Source organism: Colias philodice, chromosome 10 (genome assembly GCF_061535455.1).
Source record: "Colias philodice isolate Cphi_HAF_F1 chromosome 10, ilColPhil1 Martin Lab GWU primary, whole genome shotgun sequence".
NCBI classification, from domain to species: Eukaryota; Metazoa; Arthropoda; class Insecta; order Lepidoptera; family Pieridae; genus Colias; species Colias philodice.
Genome location: NC_143095.1, coordinates 2,719,715 through 2,739,967, shown reverse-complemented (window position 1 = coordinate 2,739,967; position 20,253 = coordinate 2,719,715). Strand labels below are relative to the sequence as shown.

The following is a 20,253-nucleotide window of genomic DNA, read 5'->3' as shown; positions in this document are numbered from 1 at the left end:
AGTGTGCGTGTGCTATAAGTGTACACACGTAAGAAGTGAAACTTCTTTATGAACTTATTTTTCAAAAAATAATTTACTACATATATGCAATTTTACAGAAATACGTCAATCACACGTGTAAGAGATAAAAACAAGATGGCGCGTAACGGAAAAATGTCACGCGTAACGAAAAAATGTTACACTAAATTTTTTTCCAACCCCGATAAAGTTTCACTTCACAAAAACAACGTTAATAATGAGTGTAAACAACGATACATCTTAAATCACTTCGCTTCATAATTTTAAAGTCATTTAATGTAAGCACAGAAAATGAATTAATGGCATAATAAGGAAACATTTATTTCAGAATTTAGTTAAGCCTGAAGACAGCTTTTCTTCTTATAATATAAATTGAAATTATAAAAGTGGTCCCTGTAATTGTGAAAATAATTTGAATATTTATTATTTTTTGCATAAACAGCTTACTATAATTGCTCTTTAAGATTTGAAGGTAGACTAAATTTACACTATTGAGAATTATGTTTTAAAGGTTACATTCAAGTGTGTCCCAATCTTTTAGAGAGCTCTTTTAGAACTAGATTATAAAACGTAAAAATAACATTATGTGCTTACTGTTTACTGCTTACTCAATCACATAAATGCTATGTAAGCGACGTACTAAAACTTAACAGTAAGTTTTAAATATGCACATAATTCTTTTATAAGATTTGCTTGTGTTCGATTAAATTATAACAACATACCATAATACATTTTAAAATATGTATCTCTCTAAAGAGTTTACTCTACAAAGAGACAATAGATAAATTAATACGGTCATTAAGTTTTTATATCGCTTCACAACTGGTACCTAAAATTAACAAAACACAACAAATTAAAGCTTTGCAAAATTGGTTCAGCCGTTTAGAGCTGATGATCTTACCAAGGGATATAAGGATTAATTATTAGTAAGGGAGATTTTAGATTAATTTAGGTTTGTAAGCATTAGGGGATTTTAATATATTACGAATAATAAATTATGGTTACTGTAATATAGTAAAAGACGTATTGTATTAGGTGAATACATATTTAATATGGATTATGGATGATCAATCAACACTAGATACAAATTGCAAGATGTCATGCCACGTCACGCAATTCTCGAACTATAATCGATATCTATTATCTATTGTTCTATATTATCCACTAATCACTTGGTAATTTGTTGAAAAGTTTATTACATTCATGAACATTAATAATAATAATTAAGCTATTGCATAGCTTCTATCGCGGGCCTTGAGCGCGGAGACCGAATCCAGAAATTCCGTAACGAAAAACCTCACGCTCCCCACTCCGACGGGCGCGGAGGTGTGGCTTGAAGGCATAGCATGCAATAGCTTTACCGCGGCAGTCCCCGAGTGCCACACGTCTTTTTTTATTTAATAATAGAACATCAGAGGTCCACTTGTAAGTATTATTTCTTAATTACTATGTTAGTTTACATTGTTTTTACACAGTTTACATTGTGCTTGTTATAAAATAATCATGGTTAGTACTATAAATACATCTAGTATCCTACTAATATTATAAATGCGAAAGTTTGTGAGGATGTGTGTGTGTTTGTTAGTCTTTCACGCAAATTCTACTGAATCGATTACAATGAAATTTAGCACACACATAGAGGGTAAATGTGTTAACATAGGATAGTTTTTATCCTGGAAATCCCACGGGAACGGGAACTATGCGGGTTTTCCTTTGAAAACGCGGGCGAAGCCGCGGGAGGAAATCTAGTAATATTATATACTGTGAAAGCTACATGTAAGCTTTTATAAAAAGTACACATTTATAAATAAACACACACATAGATACACTTTTCATATTAACAGACACACGCACAAATATGCAATGTCGAAACATCAAATCTTTATACAGTATCGGGTACTACAACCCGTATAATAGATACGGCATGATAATAACTAACCTACCCTTTAAAACAGACATTATAGCTATCTCTTGATGGATTGAAAATTTATTTGGCACATAGCAATTGTCTGTTGTTGATACGATCTGTATTACAGATAACTAAATATACCAGTTATCTATATTCATTTCAGGCAATTTCAGGTGATTAATTTCTATTAATACCTCATACAATTTATGACAATTTTAATTGAGCAACTATAGTTATTAATTTTAAAGATTTATTGAAGTGAAGATCATGGCAATACCGTCACGTCATGGAGTAAGGCGACAATTTTGGTATCTTTGAATCTTGCCAAAGAAGTTCCACTTCTGATACTTGTGCTCGACACATACTCTCTTTTTTTAAATCCTAAAACGAAATAAAGGATTTAAACTTTCAATATGCGCGGAACAATTTAACGACGTAAATATTTTCAGCTTCGAAAAATCATTGAATTCTAGCCCTCGATTCAACTTTTCGCATATTTTTAATTAAAACTAAATTGATGTCGTTATTGATATAAACGAAAATACGGAAAAATGTTTCGGTTTTATGTTATTATTATGCTCTACATGAATTTGGATTTACTTATTTTCAATATTATAAAACAGGAATACAGGCAGTATATTATTATAGTATCCCTACATTATGTTTCAAGTTTTTTTTTCATAAATTTTCAATTATGTATTTATTTTTGTTTACTCTGTATAAATAAATTGAGTTGATTATATAAAAAAACTATCTAATGCTTTTTAAAATGATAGAAATTTCGGAGATTCGCAAGAAACACGATTGTGAATAAATTCTAAAAAATAAATCTACGCTTCTACCGAATTATATGCACGATAAAGCTAAATAACTAAAACTAAATTGTGTACATTGTGTATCCATATTATATTCTCATATCTATGGATATATTGAAGTCTCAAGTACGACAGGATAGAATCGAGTCCTAATTCCAAACGTCGGTACTAAGAAGAAGTTCTATTTGGGTGAAGCCTGAAGGATCCCGTTACGGCATCTCAAGTTGTTTTCTAGAGACCAATTAAGTACTTTTTAATATAATTCTACTACAAAATGTATTTGTATATATTTAAACACATATATAAAACGGCGAAAACTTAAACAATTTACTAAAAATATAAAGCTTTCTAGCGTCGTCTATAAATACGGTGTATATTCAAAGCGAGGTGAGCGAAATGCAGTCTTGCATTAAATCCAAATATATGACAAAAGCTTTGTTCATTTGTTTGTAGAGACGTGGTCATATGAGTAAGAAATATTACTTTGAAGACATTTAGCTAAATAGATGTCATACCAAATGTGTGTTTGTCTATCTATTTATTCACTAGATCACGAGATGTATTAGAACAACGATAAATCTAGAGTAATGACTTGTGAACGGTGGAGGAGTTTTGTTTATCTGTAGAAAGCTGTGCATTTTATTTTACTGACTGGTTTTTGACTGTACTGGTAAACGTCATGTTTGTGTTATCAAAAAAAAAATTAGCTAATGCTTCGCGAGGCTAACTCTGTGGGATCCCACAAAATGAAGAGAAACTTTCAGCACAGGTTAACTGACACACATACTAGCTATATTCACAAAAATCCAAACTCACATTTAAAAAGTTGTTAGGTTTTATTTAAAATTGCATTAAGCCATGCTCAGTTATTTCCAAAAGCTGTTTGTACATTTTTAAATAAGCGACTAAAATGATACGCTACAAATTTTGGACTTTGTATAATTATGGACACATCCTTTAAATATGGAGGAATACACCGGTGATACAATACATAATTTATATTTGAAATACAATAATATGACTTCAGAACATAAAATTTTGTCTGATAAATAAATTGATAAGTTAAAACCTGACTGAAAATTTGTTAACATATTTTTATTCTAAGACCTAATCTATTAGTACATAATATATCCACCATTTCAGCTAAACTGTTCAATAACTTTTACGTAAACGAGCAATAAACATTTTTACAGCACATCCACTCTACCTTTAATATTATCAGGACAGGAACAATTGCAATTTTACGTTGATTACTATATCTACCTATTTAATTTCAAATCTAAGAAATTCATATCATATTTATTATTAAAAAGCCATTACAATTAAAATAAATTTACTTTTAACATATTCTAAAAACATTTCGTTCCACTAACGAACTATAGAATATTTTCCTAACTTACATGAGAAAAACGTAAAAATCCAACCTTCCGTGTGCAATATTGCATTTGAAACTGGGAACGAACATTATATTTGACCACAGTTTTAAAATGTATTAAAACAGCATGTTCGCGCTCGATTTCGACATCGCTGTATGGAATAAATTAAACCCTTAAAGCTTTGAACACGGTTCGTAGACTGGACTAAATGCCCTTGGTCCTTTAATTACTTTTGAATCCAGATACCTTTGTTGTGATATGTTTTCGTGGTCTTGAATGCAAATATGTTCTCATTTAATATTTATTAAAGTACTATGGTACTATTTGTATATTCTACTTGAAGAAGGAAAGGTTATATCACAATATTATGTAAAAAATTAAACATTTCGTTTAAAGTTAGTGGTGTAAAAAAAGGTTACGAAAATCTTATTTTCAGCTCATCAACTTATATGACTATGTCTAGGGATGTTATTGTGGTTAAAAATATCAAGAAATTATAGTTAAAATTATATTATGAACCTGTAAATTTTCTTACCAAAACGAATATCAAATTTCATTTCATTTTATCAGGACATAAACAGGCATTGAAGTAATAATGAATATAAAACCATTGTTAAGTATTACAGAACGCTTATACTCATGGAAGTCAAAGATAAATGTGAGTTAATTAACGCCACAAATACATATTTGGCAATGCTCTCTGAACTCTTTACTACATATTCTAATAATTGGTTGTTTACTTTTCTGCAATTCATCAGATATTACTTCTTCGATTGTTACTAAAATATCTCAAGACACTTTATTATGCTTATAATAAAATTAAGAAAAAGTAGCACCTTAAAATATATTTCATACTTATTTAAACATAAAATTACCCATGTAACCGAGACCTGCGAAGCACCCGCATGTTTGAAAGAAGAAAAATTTGAAACTGCACGCTACAAGATCGTAATGTTGCATAATATGGCGCGTGTTCAGCCAAAGTATTCGTTATGGTATTTGCTACACCTAGCCAACAGGGGCATATGTTCCTCGATGTGACGTCGAACGTCAGGTGTGCATCCCATTGACGGTAAAGCAAAAACATACCTAATTCCAATGAAAATAAGTTACACTTTATAATAACGCAGGCTGATGGAAATAGGCCGTTTGTAAACTGAAGCACAGTGAGCCCTCCCTCTCCGAATGAGCGCTGCCAACAGTGAAGAGCACTTGAGACTCTGGCGAGAACATCCGAGCGACGATATTTGCTGGTCCGAGGGTTCGCTCGCTGCATCCTTTTTGCTCGTGGAACCGCGCGACGTTAGGCGGGCGGGAGGCACCGGCACAGCGTCACTCACGTCGACTCGGTTCCCTCGGTCGTGTGTCCGAACCTCTCCTGTCCGTGACGTACGATCGCTCCAAGCTTACCGGTACTAACTTGAGCTAACCGCGTCCCCGACGTGGAAATTTCGTTCCCATACACTTCACTAATTAACAAAAATCCTCCCTGTACCCTCTTACCTTTTTAAAATTTATTTTAAAGTTTCTGGACAGTTCGCTTACTGTTTAATTATAAAAGTTTTATTTTGTGTATTAATATTGGCGACTATTTTGGACATTGTGGAATTATATTAACTAAATACTGTGGGTGTATAAAAGGTATTCCGGATTGTAAAAGTCGTGAAAACTGAAGCCGGCCGGTCTCATTTACATCTGTCAAGTAGGTAAGTATTTGCCTCGTCTGCTTTTTAATATCCGCTCTTCAAGTAGCTCTTTTTAGATGTCTATACTTTTACAGTCAAAGGGAATGCTTAATTGCATTTACATCATTGTAGAAAGTAACCGTGTTTATTAATAAAATTGCGGAGCTTTTATTCAAATAGTTGCTTGTTTGAATGAGAATTTTTAATAAGCGAATAATGTATAGGGTAAAAATTTTTTCCTACACACTGACAATTAATTTTACATGATTTTCTAAACATACTATTTATTTTATGAAAAAGTCATAATAAAGTCCAACTTTGTAGAGTTACGTATTCGCATAGCATATTGGTTTGAAACTCAGATAAGAAAAACACAGTTTTATTCACAGCACTTACAAAAAGTTTGAAACTTTACCATTCGCTACAGACAGATGATACGAGCGGCTTATATGCTTATTTGAATTTACATACACATCTCGAGGTAGCCCAGTTCCAACACCCGTATTCATAGTTACGTACTCAAACATCATATCAACGCCGCCAAGTTATATTGTCAAGTTTGCCGCTTTACGGATAGTAATGTATATCATTGCTGTAACTTTTAGTTGTAGATTTATTGTAGATATTAAGGTACTAAGTTAAATGTATTACCTACTTGTTATAATAATTGATAATGGTACATTTTATTTTTATATTTAAAACATAGGTAAGTATACCTAATATTTCCATCGATAGAAGTTTAGAAATATTAATAATTGCCAATTTTAATGAGTATAATCATTAATCTTTTTAACATAAGGTCGTATAAAAAGCAAACAAAGAGATAAGAGTAAAATAAATTATGAGATGTCTTTAACCGGCGACTGGTTCACTTCGTATGTGGCAAAATAAAAAACAAAGAAAATCTGAAGAAGTAAATACAAATACACTGTTAATCCTAAAAAACAAGATATCTATCATAGTTTGATAAAACAAAATATTTTTGACCAATTTTTAATTCTATCACATAGATTATACCGGTTGTTTGTAAGGAAATTGCACCATTTACACTCCCAACGACAAAGAGGGCAGCGTTGAAGTGTCGATACATACATTAACTGCCGTTCGTCCACTGAACCGCTTAGAATATATTAAGTAGTAGCGCTCTCTCAGAACTCGGCTCAGAACACGTTGTACCAAAATGACAGCAATAGAAAACACATAATTTGCAGCGCGTAAGGAGGACTGCACTATAAATATGTCTTGACATTTTAATGATGTGCGTTTAGTTTCATGCAATTATTTTGTTTGAGATTATCGTATATTATAGTTCTTGTTTACTGCAAACTGTATTATAATGATCTTCTAATTATAAAGTTAATACACATATTATACATAAATAATAGAATAGTGGACTTCTATAACAAAATTCACCTAACGCATGACTACTCTACAAAGGGGATTATAGTTTACGATGATAATATCTATAATCTATAGATATCTGATTTTTTTCAAATGTAATATAATGTCTTCCTTAACTGTCCTCCTTACTTTAATGGCATTAAATTATTTAATCCATTAGAACTCAACTATCATATTTATTAAAAAAATGTCCGAACTTCCTTTTATACATTCGGTCGTGCCCATTTATAAGATTAGTAAGATATAAATAGTCTTACCCGGGCAGAATCGATTTATAATTGGAAAGTTTACAGTTGATTAAATTGGTTACAATGTTGGGAAATTTGTGTTAATCTCCGTTCATTTGTAATCGACCAAAGCTATACTTTTTAAGTACCTTTAGTATTATTTCCTAGGTGGCAATTGTATTTCTATTTTCAGTTTAATATAGCGGAGAAGAAAAATAAATATAATTAAGTAATAATAACTAGTTAGACTATCCATTTATTATTATTTTTTAGTCTCTACTTCGTAATGCCAAGAGACAAGAGTAGCTTAAATTGATATCGGTAAGCCGGGTTTTGGAGATAACATAGATATGGGTGATTATACAAAAATGGGGTAACTCGATGTCATCAGCCAATTTAAACAAAGTCTTATTATATTTTATTCAAATAACAATCTATTTTAAAACAATGAAGCGTCCTTTATTTGGTCACTCAATTTCACTTCTTTATTTAAAATACAAATGAATAAAAATAATAAATTAATACCTCAAACGTCAGTACTTTGGCATGTCACAACTCCGAAATCCAACAATCAAGTGACTATCGTTTAAACATTATCATCGATTTAAGAAAACTTACTAATTCACTACAATCTTTGATGTACATAGTATTATATACTACAACTTTCATAACGCAATGTTTTCCATTTTATTTAAAAAATAAATTTAAACTTTGTCATCGTTTTCACTAGTCAGTCCGTTGTGTGTTTTTTAAATTCGAAATTCTGGCTAAATATCACCAAGTCGAGGTCAAATCCCTGTCTAAGTATTAATGTTGGTAATGAAGTTACTTGTGCACCGCACATTTTGACGGCCGTCATAACTGTACCAGCGCTAGGGTTGTGTTTGTCCTCTAAAATCTTGCTGCGCCAGTCAACATTTCAGTCCTATGGTGAGTCGTTATTTTATTGTTAATCCGATTTTTATTTTCATTTATAAATGGTTAACTATGATTTGTAAAAATATAGTTTGTTGATATTAGAAATTAGGCAAAAAAACCTAATTTGTGATTATAACCTCATATTAAGTCCCTTTTCATCAATCCGCTGGCATCAGTCCTTTGTCAGATATCGCGCCAGAGGACTGACGGGGCCCCATAGTACTGATGACTCTATCAATTTTGAGAACTTTTATCTTGATTGCTATTGGTATAAGCATTTTTATATTATATTTCAGTTAAAAACATCATGCGCCACGCTAAAAGAAACTGAATTTAACTAGGGAAGAAACATTTAAAAAAGAGTAGCAAAGAAAAGAGCTATTGAAACAAACTACTAATAATTTTATTAAAAAGATCTTATTTTCTTTTAATTATTGATTTTGATGCTTTCAGGGCATAGCTTTTTATATTTATCAGATAAATACGTATACGTATAATACTGTGAAGTAAAATTACCTCAAAATAACATAAAAGTTAATTAATATACTTAATAACATTATAAAAATGTTAAGGGGCTCTTATGAAAACTCAGATGAGACTTTCATTCGAGCCTTTGGTTTTTAATTTTATAATAATTAGTACTTTTAACATAAATATTGGTAGATTTTTAGGGCTCCGAACCTCAAAAGGAAAAAACAGAACCCTTATAGGATCACTTTGTTGTCCGTTTGTCTGTTAAGACGTTTTTTTGGAACGCGTGGAGGTATCAATCTGAAATTTATATTGGATACTCAAGATTAAGAACCCTTGGGGATGTAAAATAATCAAACTTATAACGCAACGCAATCAAAAGATACCTACATCCGTTAATACTGCAAATTTCCACAAAATTCAATATTCGCAAGGGAATAAAAAAAACACACAGGATGCTTGCCGTGTATACAGTCTACTATAGTTTACTTCTACTCGGTAAATAGCAACGTCTTATAACACAGATAAAGGAAAAATTGCTAAAAGTGTAAATTTTAAGTTACAAACATAATAAACAATAGGTTTGTTAGGAGTCCAACTCGCACTTGGCCGTTTTTTTGTTTCTATTGTTTGTGAATTACTTAAAATATCAAGTAAAACTAATTCAAAGTAGTAAAAGTTAAGTAAGAGAGTAAGAATATTCACGTTGCGTTAAATGTCAGAAGGCTGTTTTGAAAATTGAGACATTGTTTTTCCCAGTATCACATATTATAAATTATCATTTTTAAACATGTTAAGTACGTAAAATACATGTGCCATTATTAAAACTGAGAGATTTGTAGTAATTTTCATTGAATTTCTTTAAGAATATTACAAGTTATAGTTTTTTATCAGTACCATGTTAGCCTCGTCAGTCCCCTGGAGGCCAAATCCAGAAAATTTAAAATATCTCACAATCTATTTAAAAAAGTGGCTGGCCCGATTTGGAACAATATATTCATTAGATTAGCTATCATATACACCCTAATTTGTAACAATCTGATATAAAAAATATAGTAAACAAAATATCCTCAAAAGTTACCCCATTTTTGTATAATGACCCATATATAAGATAAACATAGATAAAACCTCAACAATTAAAAAAATATATAAAATCTATTGTATTATAAAAACCATTAATGATGAGAATATTAAATACTTATAGATCGCATACTCTCTACATAGTAATCTGCTAATATCGCTTGATTGTAAAATTTCATTAACAAATAATTTTAGATGTTTTATTAATAATATTTGGCTCTGATTCGGAACTTTAATTACTTCGTAATCAATTTGTTGAAAATTGAACTTTATCTATTACAAAATTTTGATTGAGGACATTTTCGTGTAACGTTTTCAAATTTCAAAACCGCTTATTGAAAAGCAATTTTCTTAATGTGGACTTCGGTTTATAAAACTTTTCAATGCGGTTTTACGCTCTTTACCGTATTCAAATTTAATTACACACCGTAAAAGAGAGTTTTAAGAGTTTTATTAAAAACCAATACCTTCGAGAAATTAGGTTGAGTACGAAAATCGTTCCCGTAACAAATAACTTTTAATCCTATTTGATGAATAACAAAAAACATAGCCTGACTACAGTTCCTTCAATTATTATAATAATATAATCCTTAGTAATGATTCCATCGGTAATACAATTCAAACATTAATATAAAAACTTAAAAGTAGTTTAATTCTGCATCTAAAGTGTGAACCAATGAAATAAAACAGTGTGAACGAGTTTTCGAAAGTGATATAAGAAAATGGAATGACTTAGATACCCATTAGTGAATTATTAAGTTTCTTTTGCTAACAACATCAATCATTCGTAAATTGTGCAGAGAACTCTGCAAATTGTACCCTTTTGCTTTGTTTTTAAAGATCAAATTTAATTCTTTTCAATCTACGGAAAACAAAAAATGAATGTTGTATCATAAGTTCTGTTAGTATGTTGAAATATGTAATCAAAATTCATGTATTTTAAAAAGGGCTTTTAAAAAGTTCTAAAGCCCTTTTGTAAACGAGTATCTAAAAAGCTAAATAACCTTGTAACTCAAAGTAGAATCCTTTGTTAAATCGAGCTTAAAACTCAATCATAACATATTTGTTTATTTAAGTACCTACATCAACCGCCAGATGAGTACGAGATGAATATTGCATATTAAATTGAAAAGGGTTACATTACACTCGTACACTTTGCCCTTTTTCACAAGCCCGGCCAAAACGACTGGCCATCCCTTCACACATTACGTGAGTAAAGTTGTCAACTTATCTCAGTTGAAAACAGAACAAATGCGTATAAACTTTCTCCTTTAGAGTCTCCCCGAGTTAAATTATATACGCTCGGGGGTGCAAAAATTGAGATGTATACCACTATAGGGACTTTGCGAATTATTGTCGTCGACCTAGATGTTCCGGCCGCTGCAAATATTATTGCCGCACCATTCATATTTCATATAGCACTGTGAATAGAATTGTGTTTTATTGAATATCGGTCGTAATATTGATATAGGGTGAAAGTTTGCTTGAGCACCTTTGTATGCGCAATATATATATTGTATACTTAGGCGGATTTATATCACGTATCTTGATTTAGTTAAAGGATAGCGATAGCAAATTTAGATATCATTAACGTCTTACTGATTTTGATTAAAATGGTTTTCTTAACACTGAATTAACATTAAATATTTGTTAAATGTGGCAGTTATTGTTTGATGAGCGTATTTCACACCTTCTGTTTAATCTAACACATTCCTTAATTATTCTATACTCTCAGTAAAATATTATGAAACATAACCAAATACTTTGATATTATGTACACAATTGTGGTTTTAGAATAATCAACGTATTCAATATTATACATAATTTGTGATATGAAAATGAAGACACAGAGCTAAACCTTACCACAACTTACCTACTTCGTGTATAACTTTCGTATTTTTACCAATATGCAATAGACATTCCAATGATTATCTATACAATTATAAGCACCTTTTTAACACTAAGAAAAAGTAGTCCTGATGGAAGATCTATTCATAACTGTAGATAACCTCTAATGTCTCGCACAACTGGTATAGCTAGTTCAGTGAAACCCACTACTGTGAATTGAAAGCCGCAACGCAACTCTATACCACTTTTTCTCTATTGTACCGACAGAATAAACATTAATTTACCTTTAGTAAAATATGAGTATGTTCCTTTTAAAATTTCGCTAAAATAATTATATTTTAATACGATTAATTTATTGAAAATAAAATGAGCTGACAAAGAGATCTTTATTATGCATTAATCGAATTTAATATCTACTTTAAAGTAAAATATAGCAAGTATAATATTTTTATTATCTCTGATAATAATATAACGTAGATGCATGTCGCATAAAATGCTTAAATGCAATTTTATCTAAAAAAAGGTTGTTAAACTTACAAGATCCGCCAAAGCTCTGAAGACTTATTTCTAACTAACAAAATTTACAGTTGAAATTAACTCAGTAGGTAAACTGTTTGACTTACCTTTTCGCAGCCTCCAAGCTAATACCGGTGTATTGCTACTTAATTAGCCCAACGAGTACCTACTTTCGAAAAATACTAGTCTATAAACTCTTGAGTTTTCATCACATTTAAGTTCGAAGTGAGTTGTAAAAAGAAATTTTACGGCTTTCACATCATAAAGTTTCGAATGCGATGAATTTTATATTGATCAGTCGGTCGGTTTTATCTTATGAAAGAGCAAGGGTCGTCTGAACTGCATTAGGTCAAGGAAGGAATTTTTGTAGAGCCTCATTATCAGCACATTGACTTCACATCTGATTACCATCAGTAATGCGGCGTAATTTTACACACGTATGTTCTAAGGAGACTTGATTTAAGTATAGTGTAGACTATTGAGAGACAAAATAAATTACATATTTTTCTTAATTCATCTGCCCATTTGCAACAGGAACATTGCATATTAGGAAAGAGAAAGTAGGTAATATCATTTTCAAAATAATAATATATACCAACTCCTCGTGTTTTCATAGAGCAATTCATCTCATTCACCAAAATCATCTCAAATCTCAGTAATGCAATAAAATTATTTTATATAGACTTGAAAAGGCACAACCTAACATATATGTAGTTGTATACATGATCAACGATGTGACAAGTAGGATGGCATGCGGTAATTCCTTACGGAATGTGTCAGGAATGCTAATATCAGAATGCAAGTAATTAGAAAATTTCATACTAATTTAATAGACGTTGCTGGCATACTGTAAACAACGATAGTTCGTATTTCTGCATTCACCTGAAACATTATGCAGTTATGATATTATTTAATATTCAATTTAGTTCTGGCTAATTATTACCTGGATAAAATATATGGTTCGGGTTTGTTGCAGACAGAATATCCTGTCCTTATTAATTATAGATAACATGTTGATCATATACAGACATTTTAATTACATCACTAAATCTCCTACTTATCAACAAAAAGTAGTCTGCTTTTTACAGCGCTGTATAAATTGATTCCTTGTAACAGTACTTGTAAACTGTTAAATGCAATTATTAGATAAAAAGTAAAGTTGTTCTGGTGTGTAACGGTAAGGGCAGGTTACACTAGATGTGCGACAGTGTCAACAACCTAATGCCTACAATTGCAGTGGACAGGTTCTTTTAAATTTACGGCAGAGTGCTTTTAGAACCAATAAAAGTAGCAACATATATTGTATTATTGACATGTTGGATTTATATTTCTGCGGTATTGTTGCTTATTGGCATTATTTAGAAAAATCTGTAACCAGCATTTATTAATAAAAGCTTTAAACCGTTGTGTAGATGTATTTGTTATTTTTTATTACCTTTTTGGTCCTGTATAATTGTAGATATACGAACCTTATTTAGTAAAGCTACATTTTTCTGTGAAAATATCTAAATAAATTCACATGAAAGCATCTCTATAATACAGATCAAATACGGATCCTGCTTGAATCAAAATTTGCAAACAATTCGTATTTCATCGACCACGGGATATATTCGTTTGTTCAATTCACAAACTTTTATGCAGTGCGCCCCACGTATAATATTGAATGTTACACTTGCATAGAGCGAACCAAATACAGCCAATAGAATAAAGGATCTGAGTAGAACTGTATTGAAACATATTTCGTGATAAAAAAGGGGATTGAAAATAACCATGTTTCCGCATGGACAAGGCGAATATTGCATTTTCACTCGGTTGATGTGTCGACTGCATGCTAAATAACTTAGCGAGCTTCGGGCGAATGTAGTGTATTGATTTGAGATATTTTCACTGGTAGACCGTAGACTGTTTATTGGGATTCAGGTCACTGGCCATTTGTCTAGTGCGGAGGCGAAGTAGCGAGCATTTGCGTTAAGGAGAATTTGTTAGGCTTTCCATTTATTAACCACGATATTATATTAGTCAATGTTTTAGTTTTTTAGATTTAGATTTATTATATTTATATTAAGTGTAGAGGCGCTTTTTTTTTCACCCTCAAGCCTCATCTACATATTTACATAAAATAAGCAACTAAATTGGATTTTACAAAAAAAGCTCACGCAATCGTTTGCGGTAAATGTAAAGTAATAAACTTATCTAACATGATATTATTTTTAATACGTACGATTTTATCCGTCGAAAATATGGTTGGTCTTTAAAAAATAGTATAACAATTATTATTCCACTTTCCCTGTTTATTTGGAATATATAAAAATATATTTCCAATCCATTTACCTATATTATATTTGTTGTTATATTTTAATTATTTGTTTCGAACGAATTTCGGTTATTTACTTAAAGCTTTTTCGGCAGTTTGTCGTCAAGCGGACAACGGTTAGCGAATATTTTCGTCAGCTGTCAATCCTACACGACTAGAGCGCCCTTTTATAAAAGCCCCTCCTTTCTGCTGAAAACAAATATAAAATATATACGTGTACAATGTTATTTTAAATCACCGATACATGTTATTTTTATGGAAATAATAATTTGGCAAATACATTTATGTACATCAAATTTGGGATTGATTTCCGAAAATAAAACCACGGCGAATCAAAACAAACATTTCACTGAAACTGTTGTATGATTTGTGATATTTAGAGTAATAATTCCAACTCAATGTTTTACAGAACACGTGGCAAAACAATTTTAGTAACCTTAACATGATACATACAAAATGTCAGCTTAATAAATATAGCGAGAGATCCGCATCACTGCTGTCTGGGAGAGGAGCCAAGATATTGGCACTACCGCGTTGCCTTTCTATACATATTATACGTATTCGCTTAAATGCTTACATATTTCAGTTGTTAAACGAGGAAATAAATGAACGAAACGCATGTAGCAATTATTTCGGTGTTGGAGACGTGTCCAAATATTATCAGTTTGAACAACTTTATTAGCGCATTGGGAGACATTTGGACACTACATAATGACTCAACTAGAAGAAGAATTAAATATGAGACAACGTCATAACAATATGCTATGATCTATCTCAGTTCAAATGAATTGAGATTTCGAGATGTAAGATGGCATAAAATTTCGGATCTCTAGGTTAATATTTCAGACCAAATCACCAATACCATTTGATGCTGACACTCTCCACTAATTGTTGTGAATAAACAGAGTTGTGTGTGTCGATTTGCATTAGGCGACTGCGTCTGTTTTTAATGTAAAACTTAATCATTTTATAACATACCTTTATTGAACCCTTCATTCTAAACATCGAGCCGAATTCATACAAAACGGGATCACCATTACCTGTATCTTCCATTAATACTGCTATAAAAAAAGTTCTCAAATGCTTCGAATTCAAATTCTGTAATGGATTGGATCGAAAATACAGCTCCAATCGACGGTAAACAAAATATTACGTTTTATCTTAGCTAAACTTTCTGTTTATTCTGAGTAGCTATTGTTTGCGATTCATCTTTATTACCTACTTTATGTGACTCGAGTTTCTTATGAAATTGCAAATTTATCATTTGTTTTTCTGATACCTTTTTAATGGCATTTGCAAGAGACAGGTTTAAATTTTAATATGGCAAATGTTATCGTCTAGTTGCGAATAATTTGGTTTATTTATCTTCATTAGGTATTGTTTAAATGTTATTTTGTTAGTTTTTAGATATTCAAAAACTGCTTTACTGCTTATGAATTATTTTCTTAATTAACCCTTAGCTGGTATCGCCTTTTTTGGCAACACTACCGGTATCGTGGGTCAAATTTTACCCACACCAAACAATCTGTTGTAAAACGTTGATTTTTTATAATTTGTATAAAATATGGTTAGCTATGAAATAAACAAATATTTTTTTACAAAATTGACTTTGTTTAATTTTAGAATATAAAAAAAAATATCATGTTTTACACGCATTTGTAACTAACCTTATTTTTTGGCACTTTTTGGTAAGGGTGAACTTAAAACATAAAAAAAAATAGAAATGTAAGAAAAAATTTAACTAAAAGATATTTATGGCACTTCTCATATCTTTATAATAACAAAAAAATAAATTACTTCTGAGATCAGCATAAAATAAAAAAAATGACAACCAAAACCAAAATGACTTCTACCATCAACCATCATCCTCATCTTGTACTTGTATTGTACTCTCCTCTTCGTTTTCACTGTCGTCAGAACTTAGGACTCCAAAATACTGTCTTCTGAGCAACTAACAGGTTAGGGACTGTCTCGATCGTCGTCGATGATTTCGTCGTCACAAAGTTGGGTTATATTTGGTGTCCTTTCATTTTCCGATTCCAAATCATCACTTAAGTCGTCTATATCAACTCCTCGATTTGTCTGTCGTTCAAAAAGCCTCCATTGTAGTACCAATAAACACTAAAACAAAAAAGTACGTAATTATACTCAGTGAAAAAAGTTACTTATTTGGTGTCATGGGTCAAACGTGACCCAGACAGCTACTTACCTCCGCTCCTAAGATAGTCCCAGCGCTGCACTTGCACCCCCCGCCGCAGCTAGCGACGCACAGTGGATCCAAATTCAAGTTTCATGGACCTAGGATTCAATATCGGTCTATCGCGCTGATTTTTTTTTTCAAGGCAGATAATTGAACACCGATCAACTTTTTCTAATGGTAAAAATCCCCTAGGCGTATAGTTTTTGAGAAAAAAAATTGTTGAGTTTTTTTTGTATGGAGAAAAATCTTTATTATTTTTTTTCTCGCGTTGCTTTAAATTGCGAATGCTTAGATTCATATATTAAGTAAGTCCGGATGATATAGTATCCAGAAAAAAATAAAATATCTGCATCGACTTGCAGCCCCGCGCAGGAATGATCGATAAAAATTTCAATTTTCCTATGCTCTTTTCTCTTGTATTACCTGCGTTTTGTTGCTCAATACTTGCTTATTCGTACTCCTTACATGACATTAATGAATATTGAGAACATTTCAGCCCACTAAATACGTTAAGTTATATTTTTATATCTTAAAAATTTTCAAAAACAGGCAATTATAAAATAAGTCACAGTACAACGTAACCCGTGCCTAGAAACCAATTAAGTAACGACAACAACCTATCTGGAATGCGGTGTTAGTCCCAGTTAGTTCCGAGTATATAAACAACCTCGTTAGTGCCCAATCGTTAACGAGGTCCAAGTACATAAACAACCTCGTTAGCTTTAACGAGGTTGTTTATATACTTGGAAAGATTAAGAGATGTTAAAACAGCCAAGGATTTGTCTTCAGGAATGTCTTGCTTCTTTTTAATTAACAAAAATTCTGATACACTTAGTAGTATCAGGGTATTTTTCCAAATGCTCTAAAATTTTCGCAAAAGCTGCTTTGCCGTGAGCTTTTAACTTTTCAGTAAAGCAATAAAAAAGTTCCTCTTCATTTTTTTCACTCATAGTAGAGTCGGATCGTCGTTTTTTTTTTTGTTTATTGCTCAAATCTTGGAATGGAACTCTAGATATCTTTTCAGTGGATGTACTTGCTTCAGCAGTGGACGTTGATGGAACTGATTCAACTATAAACGAAGAAAAGTTGGTCTGAGTTTCTTCATCTACATCCGCACAATCACCAAACAAAACATTTAAGTCCACCGAATCACAAGTAGGCCACTGGATGTCAGATTCCAACCACCTTTTATTGTTTTCCCGAGTCAGAAACGTCTTCAGAGATCGGCTTGACTCAGACCATTTTTTCGTTATAATGTGTATAACTACGAGAAAAATCTTTGTGTTTACTGCGATCTTCTTCAGACAGTTCATATGGGATTTTTGAGATGATAACTTCAAACAAATGGTTGAAATTCTTCAAATCACCAAATTTCCTCATAATCAGGAACATATCCAAATTAGTACTCAAGCCAGCCATTGTATAGTATTCGTAAATGTCGGAAATATAATGGAGCTCAGTTTAATGTGCGGCTTATTTATATAAATTAAGAGTACTCAGGTACTAAGGGCATGCAGGATTAAATGCGACCGAGTATATAAACAACCTCGTTAAAGCTAACGAGGTTGTTTATGTACTTGGACCTCGTTAACGATTGGGCACTAACGAGGTTGTTTATATACTCGGAACTAACTGGGACTAACACCGCATTCCAGATAGGTTGTTGTCGTTACTTAATTGGTTTCTAGGCACGGGTTACGTTGTACTGTGACTTATTTTATAATTGCCTGTTTTTGAAAATTTTTAAGATATAAAAATATAACTTAACGTATTTAGTGGGCTGAAATGTTCTCAATATTCATTAATGTCATGTAAGGAGTACGAATAAGCAAGTATTGAGCAACAAAACGCAGGTAATACAAGAGAAAAGAGCATAGGAAAATTGAAATTTTTATCGATCATTCCTGCGCGGGGCTGCAAGTCGATGCAGATATTTTATTTTTTTCTGGATACTATATCATCCGGACTTACTTAATATATGAATCTAAGCATTCGCAATTTAAAGCAACGCGAGAAAAAAAATAATAAAGATTTTTCTCCATACAAAAAAAACTCAACAATTTTTTTTCTCAAAAACTATACGCCTAGGGGATTTTTACCATTAGAAAAAGTTGATCGGTGTTCAATTATCTGCCTTGAAAAAAAAAATCAGCGCGATAGACCGATATTGAATCCTAGGTCCATGAAACTTGAATTTGGATCCACTGTGCGACGCACTGAGAATACGTAGAAGCGCACAGTCGTTGCATAAATATTAAAAGAATTATAACCGAAAATGTTCGCTTCTGGGTCAAATTTGACCCACGATACCTGCTAAGGGTTAATTTAGATACCAGTTATCAACATAGTAACTCTCTGAATACGAATATTAATCTTCGCATCACTCACAAGAAATTACTCTCCAGGCATCATAATTTATTGACTCTCTATTAGCAGTTGATAAGATTATACTAAGTCGTTATTATATTGATGATATTTTATTTATCCTACATATAAATCCAACTAGTAATAAATATATTTGTATTAGTTTGATTGTAAACTATTATAAAGTTTTATGTATACCTACCTATGTTAAATCTACTTTATCTAGTTGGTTCAAAATGTTAGTAAAAAATTGTATTCCGGGTCCCATAAATTCTTATACTGATTGACTCACAACGTTAACTTAAAACCGGTAAGTATGGGAGGTAAAAAGTTTCGAACTGATTTATAAGGACCTAACGGATGCATAAATAAGCCTTAATTACTAACCAATGCACTTACGGAATGTGATGCTATTTCTATAAAACCTAATGATATTTGCCATAGAAAAAACATGGGTTTAGTTCCAATATCATTTTGATGAATATAACGATATTTAAAAAGCAAATTGAATTGAGTGCTTTTTTATTCCAAAAGCTAAAATTAGTAATAAAAACAGTCCCAAAATTATTTACATTTCAAATTGACTACATTTCAAACTACTAACACATAATAATAATTCAAATAATGTTTTTTTTAAATAGAACAGGTCGAAGTAGAAAGTTGTATTCCTCTAATTGCTTAAAAGCCTTTTACAAACAAATAAACACAACAGGTACAAATATGTACCCACTTATTAGTATCGCAAAATAAAAGACTCCGATTAAATTATTGGAGCACGTTCAAACGATTCCGGCTGTTTGCTAAAAGACGAGTTCCCTAAGTACGTGAGCGATTTACTTACTCACGACTTTTCTCGCCCGGCTTTGCCTGTCCTCCGATGTTTGTAAACAAGCACTCAGCGCCCGTAAGCGTAAACTGTTTCCGTACTAATTTCCCAGAGATGCATTAAAAGCTCACCAGCTCCGAGCAAAGTTCGGACGTTAAATTCCAACGGCAAAATTGTTTTCTTTTGTTAACGCTATAATTACTATACTATCGAAAGTACGTTAAAAAGTCGGGCTATTAATTTTTTATGAATGTTTTATGCGAGAAATTTCCTTTTGCCATGTTT

General features: G+C 31.7%; 1 protein-coding gene across 13 annotated transcripts in view; it reads left to right on the top strand.

The window, feature by feature from the left end:
- Positions 1-5,338: 5,338 nt before the first annotated feature.
- The window catches only part of mub (poly(rC)-binding protein mub), a 151,210-nt gene continuing 136,295 nt past the window's right edge, over positions 5,339-20,253 (top strand). For 7 of the 13 annotated variants that reach the window (XM_089699812.1, XM_089699819.1, XM_089699818.1 and 4 more), the window contains exon 1: positions 5,339-5,824. The gene's annotated coding sequence lies outside the window, so the exon portion shown is untranslated. The remainder of the gene's footprint in view (positions 5,825-20,253) is intronic. The other 6 variants (XM_089699821.1, XM_089699820.1, XM_089699816.1 and 3 more) reach the window with 3 other exon arrangements.